Source organism: Zonotrichia albicollis, chromosome 3 (genome assembly GCF_047830755.1).
Source record: "Zonotrichia albicollis isolate bZonAlb1 chromosome 3, bZonAlb1.hap1, whole genome shotgun sequence".
NCBI lineage: Eukaryota > Metazoa > Chordata > Aves > Passeriformes > Passerellidae > Zonotrichia > Zonotrichia albicollis.
The window spans coordinates 110,636,130-110,649,507 of NC_133821.1; the positions used below are offsets into that span (position 1 = coordinate 110,636,130).

Genomic DNA, 13,378 nt, shown 5'->3' on the forward strand with positions numbered 1-13,378 from the left:
TATACAGTACCAGTAAGTATCAGTAGTAGTGTAGCATTTATAATTCAAATTGCTCCACACAAAATTAAAGAGAATTCCAGACATCAAAATTAATTTTCAAGGGAAATCCTGACATAGTGGCTAAGCCTTTCAGAACCTTATGGTTGTATTTCCCATCATAAGTCCAAGACTTTTCTATTGTCTGCACCATGAAAACTTGTGCATCTCTGATTCCAACAGCTTTAAAGAATCCAGCATTATGTTCTAGTGTGATATTTGGCAATAACAAAAGAAAAAAAAAAGAAGAATTTTAGTGATTTTGAATCTCCACCAAATTCTAGTAACTTTTTTGGATAGGAAAATAAGCATTATATTCAGAATGCTTAATTCTTTTTATTGTCTATTAGAAAATATTTTAAAGGATAACTGTAGACAATCACATTTAAAATTAATCATCTTGTTTGACATTATTAGAAAACTCATAAACAGAAAAAATATCAAACATAAAAGAAATACAACCTATAGGTTTTTGTGAAAATAAACTCAGAAATGTTAACACAGTGTAATATTTATTATTTTTTTAAATCTCATTTGCTATTAAGCTTGTGCTTAGACAAAGCATCATAAATCAGAATGCTCTTAATGACATCCAGAAAAAAAATGAGATCATACCTAATTATACAAACTTAAATTCATAGAAATTTTTGGCAATTAGCTTAAAATGTTCTATAGCTAAATGAAAAGAGAACAATAAAATCTTGTATGCATGTATAACTCTCACAATTCTTAGTCTGTTTGGTCTCAAACTACCTTTGCTGTCCTAGCAGTGAATTTACATTAGTTTCCCTCAAAGATGGGAAAGTCTTAGAAAGATATATGACACAGACTTATCTTTTTATCACAGGACAAAATGCTGGGCTATCTTTTCTGCTTATTAAGTAATGGTTCTTTCCAGGTAAGCACAGGAACTAGAAATAGTTATTGATTTTTCTTCTGTTTTCTCACAGGAAATTAAAGGCTTTATCTAAAGTACATAAATCTCAGGTGGATTAGATAATTAATGCGTCCTGAGCACACTTTAGAAATGTATGAAAACTAAGATAAAGAGGGCAAATCTGTTTGAAAAACTAGCCAAATTTATACATTTTAGTGTCCTGGTGGCAGCTATAAAAACCTGGCATATTAAAGATACATATAGGTATTTTTAAGCTATAAAAGTCAAATAGGGTGCATCTGTTTCAGAAAAGAAAAGGTTGCAATTTGTACATATATCTGTAAAATTAATGAATACCTTCATGCATTCAGTCACAAAGTTATCAGATGTCATAAAACAGAGATGATATTAACATTCAGGAATTGTTTCAGCAATAATGTAGTTTACAATTCAGCTATCACAAATTAGTTTGCATTGCAGAACCACTCTTTAACTCCCTGGTAGGTGTTGCTAAACAAACCTGAAAAGAATAACAACTTGGCAAGACCTTAAATCTGTAGGAATGGTGACACTGCACTTTTTCCTGGAAATTATTTTCGGCTGCTGTACTTAATCAAAACTTTGATTTACCCCAGTTGCCCCATCTATAAATTAAGTCCATTCTTATTGTTATCTTTCCACATTGACTAGAGAGATAATTGATCTTAGCTGGCTTCATTGTATCACCTTATGCAACTGTAGAGAGTTCTGTCTCCCTTCATCCATTTTTTTGAGATCAAACAGTCCTGCTCCATAAGTTGTAGTTTGTGAGGTTTTAGTAATTGTTATTGCTCTCATCTAACTCTTCTGTTGTTTGACAATGTCTGATTTAAATGTCTTTCCTGATGAATGTAGAAAAGAAATATGGCAGAATGGCAAAGCACATTTTTACACAAGACTCTTTGCAGCTAAAGTATTGAGGTAAACTACCATTTCAGCTTATAGGCCATGCACAGACAAGGTGATCATTATATAATATTTTGTTGTGAATTTATCCTGTTTCCAAAGAGTGCTAATTTTCAGAACAGCTTGCTTTACAGGGGAAGCCAAGCATTGCTTTGTTTTTTTTTTTTAATGAGCATGTTCTTTTATATTTGTAAACCATGCATCATCTGTAATTAAAATGTTTTAATACCTTCAACCTCAACACTACAATGGAACTCATTCAGCTGAAGGACAATAATTGTATAGAACTGGATAGAATATAACTTAAATTTTGCTTGTGAAAATCTGATGATTTATGTCTGCATATCTGTATTATCTTTCATCTTATAGTTTGATAATATTTTTCCCTGTTTGTAAGGAAATAAATGCAAAAAGATCTCATTCAAAGCAATCTTTCAGATAAGTGTTTTAGCAAAAGGCTTGGTTAGATGCCCAGCATTGCAATTTGTAGATTCAGAGTGCAAACAAAACTTAGCAAAGTGCTAGACCAACATTAGTGATTGTGTGTCAATATTTTCTTTTTCTTCCTTCATCTATATCTGACATTTCTTGCTTTGTAATATGTACTTGCTTTCCATTTTGTCTGGGGAAAAAAAAACTATTAATGTATGTAGCAAGCATATTCAACACAAGAGAAATAGAATATTTTTTTCTCAATAACCACTTTAATAATAACATGATTATGCTTTTTCTTTTTTAAAAAAAATTATTTACTTAGGAACTCACATCTGATCTCTAAATGGAGATCAGTTACTTGCATGTGCAACAGCCCAATGGTGTACTGATATTCAGGCATCTACCCATTATGAATTTATTCTTAAAATTCTGAGAATTCTTCACAAAATTCTTGGACAGACTGAACCGCATTCTTATGAAGAACATCATGACATATTATTGTCAGATGATCAATTTAAACATCAAGCAGTCTTTCAGTCTACACAGTGTATGTATTATTGCAAAAGTGTCAGTTTGTTTTCTGGGCTAGATGCTCTGAAGTGTTGTCTCCTTTCACGTCAAAGGTCAGTTTGAAATTTCTTTCATTTTGTGCCCAAAAAAATCTATGAGCATTTTATAAAGTTGTGATCTTGTTTCTATCTTCCCTTCTCAGATCTACAGAAAATGGTATTTGTAATGCCACCTGAGAGACATCAATCTATACTCATGGCAGATATATCATCTGTGAAACTAGTTCAAGAAAACTGTCAGGTCTCATTGGGAAAATTAAGCTTTCTATTAGGGGAATGAATCATATCTGACAAATACTGAATGATAGGTTGGAAGAAGTTATTGTTCGTGAACTGGATTTTAGCTTCAAATGCCTTCTCCCTTCACAATTATAGCAGTCAGTTCTTATCACTCCTTTAATTTATATATATATATTTCCTCATAAAAATCTGTTGCACAATTCTACAGATTTAGGACATACCATAAAAAAATTATTTAAGATATTATTATTATTCAGATAAGTGGAGACTAAATTATAATTCTCAAACTTTCATTTAGCAGAAACAAAGAAGTCTGATAAATGACCATTTTTCCAATTAGGTTCTACTGTTTTTCTTCTGCCATACTTGTGAGAAAATGCTTCTTATGGCAGAGGTGGCTAACCTTTCACAGACTGAGATGCAGGGAATGAGAATGTGCAATATCAGACAGACATAGGTTTTAAAATAGAATCACTGAATTTAGTACTCAAATGCTTTTGCATAGATTAGTAAAGAATTGAGATCTTTGTGTGTGAGCCCTAAAACTGCCTAAAGGCCTCTCTTGACATGCCTGGAAAAGGCATTTTTGTAATTTCAAAAATGATTTTACACCTGATAACCATGTGACTGCATTCATACTCATGCAGGGCATTCATTTAAACTCTGACACTACACAGCATGCTGCTGCAAATAGCTGACTCTGAATCTGCTATAAAAATATAATGTTAATTACATCTTGATTTTGAGAAATGGTGGCTTCTGCTGACTGCGACTTCGATTCTACTCTTCTTTTACAGCTAAAGGAGAGCATTTCCTCTCCTGCTGTACTGCAGATGTCCTAGTGAAAATGAGGTAAATCAGCCCCTGTGCTCTTAAGAAGAAGATTCATTCTAGTCTAGTTAAAAAAAGCCAAACCAAAACCACACAGATTCAGAGTGTGAGAAAAAAAAATAGGAACTTGGAGCTAAATGACAGACTGGTGAAAGAGGTAATGATGATGAGCTGCAAGGTACCCAGTGTAGCTGGGAGCAGGAGTGCCTGGAGTGACAGTCACTTCAGAAATGATTGGTCAAAGTGTTAAAATTAATTACTGCAGAAAGACTCCTTTTGCCAAAGAATAAGATTAGAAGAGTAACCTCTGAAGTGCTAGGCCTGAATTTCTAAAGCATTCTTACTGCAAGGATATCTTGATGGCTCAGAGTCATACTTAGTGATCACTTTCAAACAGATAAATTCTGCTGCAATACACAGACATAGCAGTAACACGGTGAAGCTATCTCTGGGAATCAAAGACATGTTAAATTACATTTGACAATCTCATTAGCTGTCTGCAGGACATGCATTTACATTCCAAATATCTGAAATGTTGTAAACAGATAAAGCTCTCTTTTAATAATTATGCTGTCAAAGAAGCATTTGTTCCATTACAGAAGTGGAGAATTTACAGCAAAAATCCTCTAATACATTTATTCTGGCATAGTAGTAAATTAAGAATGTGAACAACACATAAATATTTAAGAAGAACAGAATTATGAACAGATATCTTAATAAACAAGTATATATATAAATATATACGTCGGTACATATATACATATAGTCAGAGAGCAAGATGATTATAAGATACCCTAAAAAGTATGCTAAAACCACCTTTATTTAAAAAAAAAGTTACAAGCAAGAATGATAATTGTGTGCACAATTTAATATTGTCCTTCTGTATTTGCCCAAAACCACAATCTATTTGTTTGCATAGTGATTTTTTACCACTGCATCTTAGCTCACTGAGTAGGTAGGTAACAATTAATCATCTTCTCCCTCTTTCCAACTGATGCACATCCTTCAGGTTCATTTAGTAATAGAGTCAGATAGTTACCCAACTACTTGGCCAATTCCCTCCTCAGAAGGACAGGGGACAGATAATAAGATGAAAAACTCATGTGCTGAGAGAGACAGGGAGATCGCTTACCAGTGAGCATTGTGGGCAAAACAAGCTTGACTTGGGGAAAGCTAGCTCAATCTACTTGCAAGTAAAAAATATATAAACAGAGACAAACAAAGACAAAAATTAAAAGAAACCCTTTCTGATCCCCCCATCCCCTTGCCCAGGAGGAATTTTACTCCCTCACTTCTGACTCCTTTATATCCCATGTCAAGCAACACAGGGAATGGGGAGCAGGGGTTGTGGGCAGACCACAAAAACTCTTCTGTGCTGCTCCTTCCTCCTCTCACTTTGCCCTGCTCTGCTCTGGGTCCTTCACACTGGCTGTGGGCCCCGGGCTGCTGTGGCCTGAGTTCTCTTCACAGGCTGCAGGGCAACCTCTGCACCCACACCTGAACCACCTCCTCCCCTCCCTCTACTCTCACACTTTTTATTATCACTCCTCTCTGCCAGGAAGTGTTTATCCATCTCTTATAAATGCTTTTCCATAGGTTTGAGGTCCTTATCTTACCCAGGGAGCTCAGCTCTGTCCTGTGGCAGAGCCCATTGAAGCGGTTGGGTACATCTCCATGTGAACAACACAAACCTCTGCACATTTCCACTGCAAGTTACAGATTTGGGCCAATGGCAAGAATTTCTGCCAGATGAGACCATGGCATGGGTGCAGAACATGCTGGATCTCTGTGTTAGAAGGAGATCTCACTGGAGAGCGAGGAAACATGTTTTCTCCACTGAATTCACAAAACTTGTTGGTAGCAGAGGGAGAACAGCAACATCTACAAACAACATATTTTCCAGTCCAGTCAGACTTTTGAGACTTATCTGGCTAGGCCAGTTTTGTCTGTCACTTCCTTCATTAGGCATCCTATACCCTCCTAATTTTGGAAGTAAAGTGAAACATTAAAAACCTCAGCTGTTTAATACAAAACACTGACAGCTATCCTGCATCTGGGTCTTCTGAAAGGTGGTGGATGGTCCTTATGCCAGATATTCAGTTCAACTTTTTTAATATATAAACATATATATATATATAAACATATATATATTAAAATATATATATATTTATAAAACATAATTTGATGGATACAAGTACAGCTAGAATTTGTCCCTAGCAGAAAAAAATTCATCCACAATGGCCAAATAGAGTTAAGTGAGGCTGGAGAGATTATACAGGAAAGAGAATAGCTACAAAAATCCTTAAGATTGTTAAGAGCAGATATAAAAATGTCTGGACTGCTTTTAGTTGCATAAAAAAAAATCTTTCAAAGTGTAGGATTATTTTTAATATCCATAAAATGCATCCAAGACTTAGGTTCAGTTACCAGCTTTGAAGATGTAATTAGATTCAAAAAAGGTTATGTTTTTGCTATGTCCAGAAATGTCTAAACACAGAAAGATTATATTGCTATCCAAGCAGGTAGAATTTTTAATTAAAATTCTCTTTTACTGCTAATATGAAATTCTTTTTCTTAAAATTTTTCCAAGGGAAGTCACAAAACTGTTTTCACAAAAGAAACTTTAACAAATAAATCAGGAATTGTTTAGCAATAGCACCTTTTGCAGGGCACTTCAACCAACAGTGGCATGGCAGTCTCAAATTTACAGAGGTCTAAAAAGAGATCTAGTAAGGTTTTGTTATGTGCAAGTGATGTAATTCAGTCCCAGAGATTCATTTTTATAGCAGGTCAAGCGGTCCCATTCCCTCTGTTCTACACAGTAGTTCAAGGGATAAAGCAGTCACTGGGAGGTAAAGAACTGCTTTTATTTCTGAGGAGAAATAAAGCTCCAGCCTCTTGACTTGAGGCACATATTGCAAACACACCCCAGGGGTAAAAGAGCTGCACATATTCCTGATGCAGCCATTCACCACTGGCCGAGGAATGCACATGGAAGGCAGGATGAGCTCCATGCCTTACTCAGTCAATATTTCTGTCTAATATTTTAGCCTGTGTGATTAGATATAATGCTATTAGGCAGATATCGGAGACAGACAGAAGATTGGCCTTTTCAAGAAGGCAAACAGACTGCCTCATTTACTTCACTTGGGCTCTTTCTGGCAAAAACATTCTTCAGGCTTTGATGTAAAATACCGAATGGGATGGACAAGCCTATGACAGTGACAGAGGCTGGAATTTGATGTGAACCTTGATGTTTCAGAGCTTTGTCTGTACATGTGGTTGCTGGGAATTAAGGTGAGCTCCCTCAGGCTCTGACAGCAGAATTTGTACCCAGGTCAAGTTCCAACCTCTTGCAATGGACTCACAAGAATTGAGAGTGGATATAATATTTAGATGGTTAAAATGAGGCATGTGTAAGGTATCTTGATAATAACATAGGAAATACTGGAAATTAAGTCTCAGTATCACGGATGACTGTCTTGTTTAACTGATGCTTCAAGTTATAGGAATCCATGCTATTGGCAAAAAGTAGAACATACATAAAAAGGCTGTAAACTCACTCATTTTCTACTCACTTCTTGCATCTTTTTCAGCAGCCTGAGTCACAGCAGGAAAACTTGGAGAAGGCACTAAGTCTGGTTTAAGCCACTGCTCACATTGTAAGTCTTCCATATCTTCAATCTCAAAAACCTAACACCTCTGATTCATCTGTTTAAATGGTCTGTACCCCTCCACCCAGCAGGTGCTGTTGGTTTAGCCCTCTCAAAAGTGAGTTGATGTGATTTGGAGAATAATCTCCAAATTTGAATTAATGGGAGAAATAAAAAATTGAAAGATACCACCACTGGAAGCTTTATACCCCACAAAAGGAACCCCTTGGAACTTTGTAACTGACTTTCAAAAGTTTTGGGAAAGTTCCACAAAAATAAAAGAAAAGCAATATTTTCACAGAGGTCAAAAGGGAAGGAAAATATTACCATGCTAGTTGTAAACTGTGTTGACATGACATTGAGTCTGAGCTGAGCTGGGGTTTGATTAATTAGCATTCAAAGTAGGATACTGAAATAAACACTGATTAACAGGAGAATAAGGAAATATAAGTATTATACTGAAAAAAACCCTTCCAATTATTTACATGTTGGCTGAAAATAAATAATAGGGTTGCTGAATGTATCTTACTCTCCTGCAAGGCAGGTAGAAAAATCCACCTTGATGTGTACTCCATATGGAGAATGGGCCTAGAAGAATGGGTTCTTGGCTAATTTACCTTTTTTTTTTTTTTTTGACAGTAGGCTGTAAGAATGGATTTGATGTACTTAACAAGCTTGAGGCAAAACTCCTTTTGGATACAAAGGAATAAACATTTTGAGGAAATGTCAAGTGAGTGTATTTCATATTGAGATTAGAGTGATTTCTGCTTTAATACTGTGTTATCTATGGTGCAGGAAGGATGTTGAAATTGGAGCAGGTTCAGGGAAGAACCTGGAGAATGATGAAGGGATGGAAACACACAGCTACCACTGTGATATATAGCTCAAACAGTTTGTCTAATAAAAGACAAGTCTGTGGGGGTGACCCAAGCATAATCGATAAATAATTTTCTGTGAATAGAAATCTATTAGCAGAGAACTAGCAAAGAGGGAAAGTAATTGTCTGTAGCAAGCATCCAGCTAATGGATTCTCCCCCTCTGGAGAATATTCATAAATCTATACTGGATATTTTATTAAACAATATGCTTAAGCTAAAACAGGAATTAATTCAAGGGTTTCTCTAGCATGTGTTTTGTTGGAGAACAGACTAGATGATTGCAGCCTGTAACAGAATCCAATAATTTTGTGTATTTTCCATTGACTAGATGAAGCCATAAAATCAGTGAAATTCTATTAAGGTGCTAAGTAATTTCTCAAATAACCACCAAAATACTGTTTCTTTGATTTTTTCTTATTGTTGTGGGAAATAATTGTGTAAGATTATTGCTAATTAAAAAAAGTAAATTTTACATTTATTTTGTTCTTGTCATCTGCAACAGCATCTGTTGGTGAATGATTAGTAATATTTTACTGGCAGCAGTAACAGCAGTAAGAAAAGTACAGATCAGAATCACAGCAAAGTTGTAGTCTGTATAAGGAAATCACAGGGTTATGGTTGATTATGAGCTACACAGCATTTTTATTTTTGCTTTTAACAGGTATCATTATCATTTTAGCAAATTAAAATTCAAATTAATTGTATTTCAGAAAGTATCTCTTAAAAAGGTGTCTAGGATCATAAAATCATAAATCATAGAATGGCTTGAATTGAAAATAAATGTTATTTACAGAAGATATAGAGAAAAAATGCTAAAGCAGAGGAAATAGATCAAGAAGGCATCTGTAGGGATGAATATAATTTTGTGACTTTTTACAAAGAAAATAAGGTTAAACAATTTTATTTTAAAAATATTTTTAATGTTGTAGTATCACATCCTTTAATAACATCAGAAGGGTTTACCATCATCATTGTGCCATGTGAAGTGACTGACACTTCTAGCTGTCAGCTGTTTTCCCCATTTTGCTTTCCAGAACCTCTTCCTTTATCACTGACAGGTATTGGTTTGTGCCCACTGTATAGATGGCTGTGAAGGGCATGCACTGCTATTCTGGCTGTAGTCTGTGTTTCAGCTCTCTTCTCTGTCTAAGTCGGACTTCACCAAAGAACTGAGGACAGTATTCTATTTTATTGGATACCTGTATTCATGGAGCAATTAACTGATGTGAATGAAGCTGTGCCTATGTGCAAAGAGTCAATCTATGCAGATTTTATTATAGATACATTTTGTGTACTCTAATTGCAGATATGTATGGTTTAAACTCAAATCTCGTCGGTAGTGTGAGCATGCAGATTATGGTTTCTGTGCTGTCTTTTTTCTCTTTATTGTAGCTATTGGACCTATGGTTTTGTGCTTTCCTTCATCAGTAATAAATAATATCTAAGGGTTCCTTTGAAGGAATGGATGTCTCTTCAGTATTGTATGCAGAAGGTAGATGTAAGAAATTAACCTTGATTCTGGATCATATTCTTATAACAAACCAATACTTTTGAACAGAAAGGTATTAATTTATTTTCAAATCACAGGATCTATTTTTAGATTTCTATGATAAATGCTGCAGTATAAAAATGACTAATTTTATTCATATGTATTATTTAAAATAATTTCTTTTGTCTTTTTTTGATGTAAATTTTGATATTTGGGTGGGTGGATTTGCCTTCACATTTTTTCTCTATAGCAAATATGTGTTTCAGTCAATAAAGCATATATTATACCTACTTGTTAGTTTGAAAGTACTTAATTAAAAATCTTCATAACTTCTACATCTGTTTGTTAAGAGAAAGATGATACTCATGTGTTCTGGATTGCGCTCAAGTAAATCCTCACTTTATGGACAAACTGGCAATGCATCCTGGACAGGGTACAAAAGTGCTGAAGTCCGTTTTACACCTTTGCTGCTCCTCCTTGGAAATTGGGAGATGTACTTTATTGGCAGCAATACTAAGCAGAGAGAGCAGTCACTGTACAATGCATTAAAATGCAGAAAAGGGGTTGTATTGCACTACCAGGCTGTAGTCCCAGAGCCTCAGAAGACTGATAAGTAGCTAAATCTCTCCTCAGTGTCATCCTAAGTTTCAGAAGCCTAACATACACCAAAGGACTCCTGGAAAGATTATTGACCAGAGAGAGAAAAACTAAGACAATATAATACTATTTACCAAGCTAAAATATCTCTCTTGAGTAAGATTATTTTTACAGAAAAATTGGCTGAGAGACTGAGGAACCTCTTTCTTTCTGTGGTCGGAGACTTCAGAATTAACTCAGAGAAATATTCTTTAAAATATTCAGTAATAATGACAGGAGAGTTCTCAAGCAGTTTTGTCCAAAATTTGGAATTACTTTTGCTATATATCACTTCTTCCTAGTATGGAGATCCAAAGAAAGAAGGAAGAAGGGGTGGTGGAGGGAAAAGAGAAAATATGAGACATTTATGCAGCTTACATTTCATACTGTCATGGTTTGAGCCTGGCACAGAGCCAGTGCCCCCCCATGAAAATGCCTCACCCTGGTGTCTGCTGTGAGATGTGACCAGGAATAAGCAAAACAGGCTCTAACTTAAACATAAAGAACACTTTATTACTTAAACTACAGGAAAATAGGGAAAGACTATAAGGGAAAGGAAAAAAAGAAATTGAAAACCTTACAAAAAAAACTTTCCTCCTCCCCACTCCCTGACTTTCCCAATCCGATACATTCTCCCAAATCAACTGCCCAGCCTTGGCCCCACACTTTAGTATACTCAAACTGCAGTTCATGAAGAGGAAAGGAGTCCTTCTTGTTCCATAGGCTTCTCTTGGAAACACACTGAAACCTCGTGTGCTTCCTTGTCACTTCGGCACCGCCCGGAAAAAGTCCTTTTGCCGCTTGTGACATCTTCCTTCCATGCCCAGTGCTCTCACCACTGACGGCATGGACCAGAGCTGCTTTTAGGGTTGTCTTTCAAGGATGCCTTGTCTCACTCCAAAAAGGCACAGTCTCTGCTTTGGGACATCTGTCCCCCCCATATTTTTCCAACCCCCTGGGGCCGGGGGGGTCCTCACGAATGAACCCTCCTGGTTTTGAGGCACTGCCTCCCCCTAAATGCAGTCTGTGTCACAGGAACAACTGAGTCCATGGCCACAAGAAAAGTCCAGCCAAAAGGCCACTCCAAATCATCTCTCCCCATCCAATCATCTCCACGTTCTTCGGGCCAGGTCCTTGTCTCATCTCATCTCTTATCTCCCTTCTTATTCAGCTTCGAGGAGGATTAGCATTTTTGCAAGGCCCCAATCATGAAAGAAAGGGTTAAAAGTTTTCAGTCTCTATCTGTCCCGGAGTGGCACTCCCACACACGCTGCCCACACGCTGCCGCTCCGGCCGGGCACTCTTCCTCCCCCCTTCTCCTCCCGGGCTGGCTGCTATCACAGTCGGTGTCGCCGGTTCTCTCTCTCTCTCCCTCCTGGGGGGGGGGGGGGACTGGCTGCCCAATGTCTCTTGGGGCTCCGCCACCCTTCCATCCTTGAAGGCCCCTCACCTCCCATCTCTGTCCAGGCCCCGGGCCTACCACGTGGCTGCCCCTCCCCCGCCCAGCAGCAGCGGTCTGGACGGGGGAGAGATCTGACCTCTTCGCCGCGATGTCCCAAGAGAGCGTGCCAAGGGCAGTGCCCTGCTTTTAACCCCTGTGTATTCTCGGAGGTGTGTCCAAACCCCACTGGCTACACTAGGTGCCAGTCTCAAACCTAAAACTTTCATTGGTTTGACCACAGCTTCCCAGAATTCCCACTCCTTCCTGGTCAAACCACCACAATACTGTGGGTGCAAGGAGTAGCAGGAGGAGCTGAGGTCTGGTGCTAGTTACTCTTCCATGGGGCTCCATGCTCCTGGAAAAAAGACAATTGTCTCGAGGTTCTCTGTTATGTCAGCTGGCTCAGATCTAAAAGGCAGACAGCCTTTGAGAAAGAGATACTGCTCTCTCAAATGGAAAATCTTGCAAAATGATGAAATAAGGAGGATTCTTTTGGAAGACTTGAATTTTTTCCTACTGGGAAATTCTTTGATAATTTTACATGAAGTAATGATTTTTGAGATACAGTTAATCACTCTGGTTTCCATAAAGTACAGAAACCATGCTCTAATGATATGTTGTAGTACTCATTTTTAAAAATGAAATGTAATCTCTTAGCAAGTCACATTGCTTAACACAAATCAGACTGTAAACATTTACAGTGTTGGGTTTTTTTCCCCAATCACACTGAATAACAATATTAAATCAAATTGAATTAGACTAGATGCATTTCCATAAAATGGTTGTCACAATTAAAATTTACAATTAACCTTCCTCATTTTTCTGTAGCACTCCTTGGAAGTATGTCAAATAATTGAATATTTGCAGTTCAAAATCCTTAACTCTGTGGCACTTTTCCAGAGTTTTTTCTTCTGTTTGCAATAACAATTTGAAATTTTAACAACTGGAGTGGAACAGAGCATGGCTTACAACAAAACTGTAATGAGGAATTAATAGACAATCTGCTTTTTCATTGAAGGTACTGGTGAACTTCATATTTCATAGTTCCTAGTTCATTAATAGGTGTAAATTAAGTCCAATATAAATCACTGAATATGTTACACAATTGTAGTTGGATTTTTATTTTTTAAATGTGATACAGTTACACTTACACAGTCTACCTGTACAACTGCTTTAGGGAAACAGAATTCAATGAGGTTATACAAGGAAAAAGGAAAAAGTAGAACACACAAGTGTGAAGAAAAAGATTCTGCATTATTTTGTACATTGAGTCTGATCTCTTTAATACATTAGTTAGAGAAACAAAGAAATACGGAATTAGAAAACAGAAGACAAAACTGCAAAATAG

General features: G+C 36.8%; 1 long non-coding RNA gene across 1 annotated transcript in view; it reads left to right on the top strand.

Annotated features, from left to right (window-relative positions):
• LOC141728715 (uncharacterized) overlaps nt 1–8,319 on the top strand; it is a 62,322-nt gene extending 54,003 nt beyond the window's left edge. The window contains exons 2-3 of the long non-coding RNA XR_012579864.1: nt 7,530–7,595; nt 8,226–8,319. This is a non-coding gene — a long non-coding RNA (uncharacterized LOC141728715). The remainder of the gene's footprint in view (nt 1–7,529; nt 7,596–8,225) is intronic.
• The last annotated feature ends 5,059 nt before the right edge of the window (nt 8,320–13,378 follow it).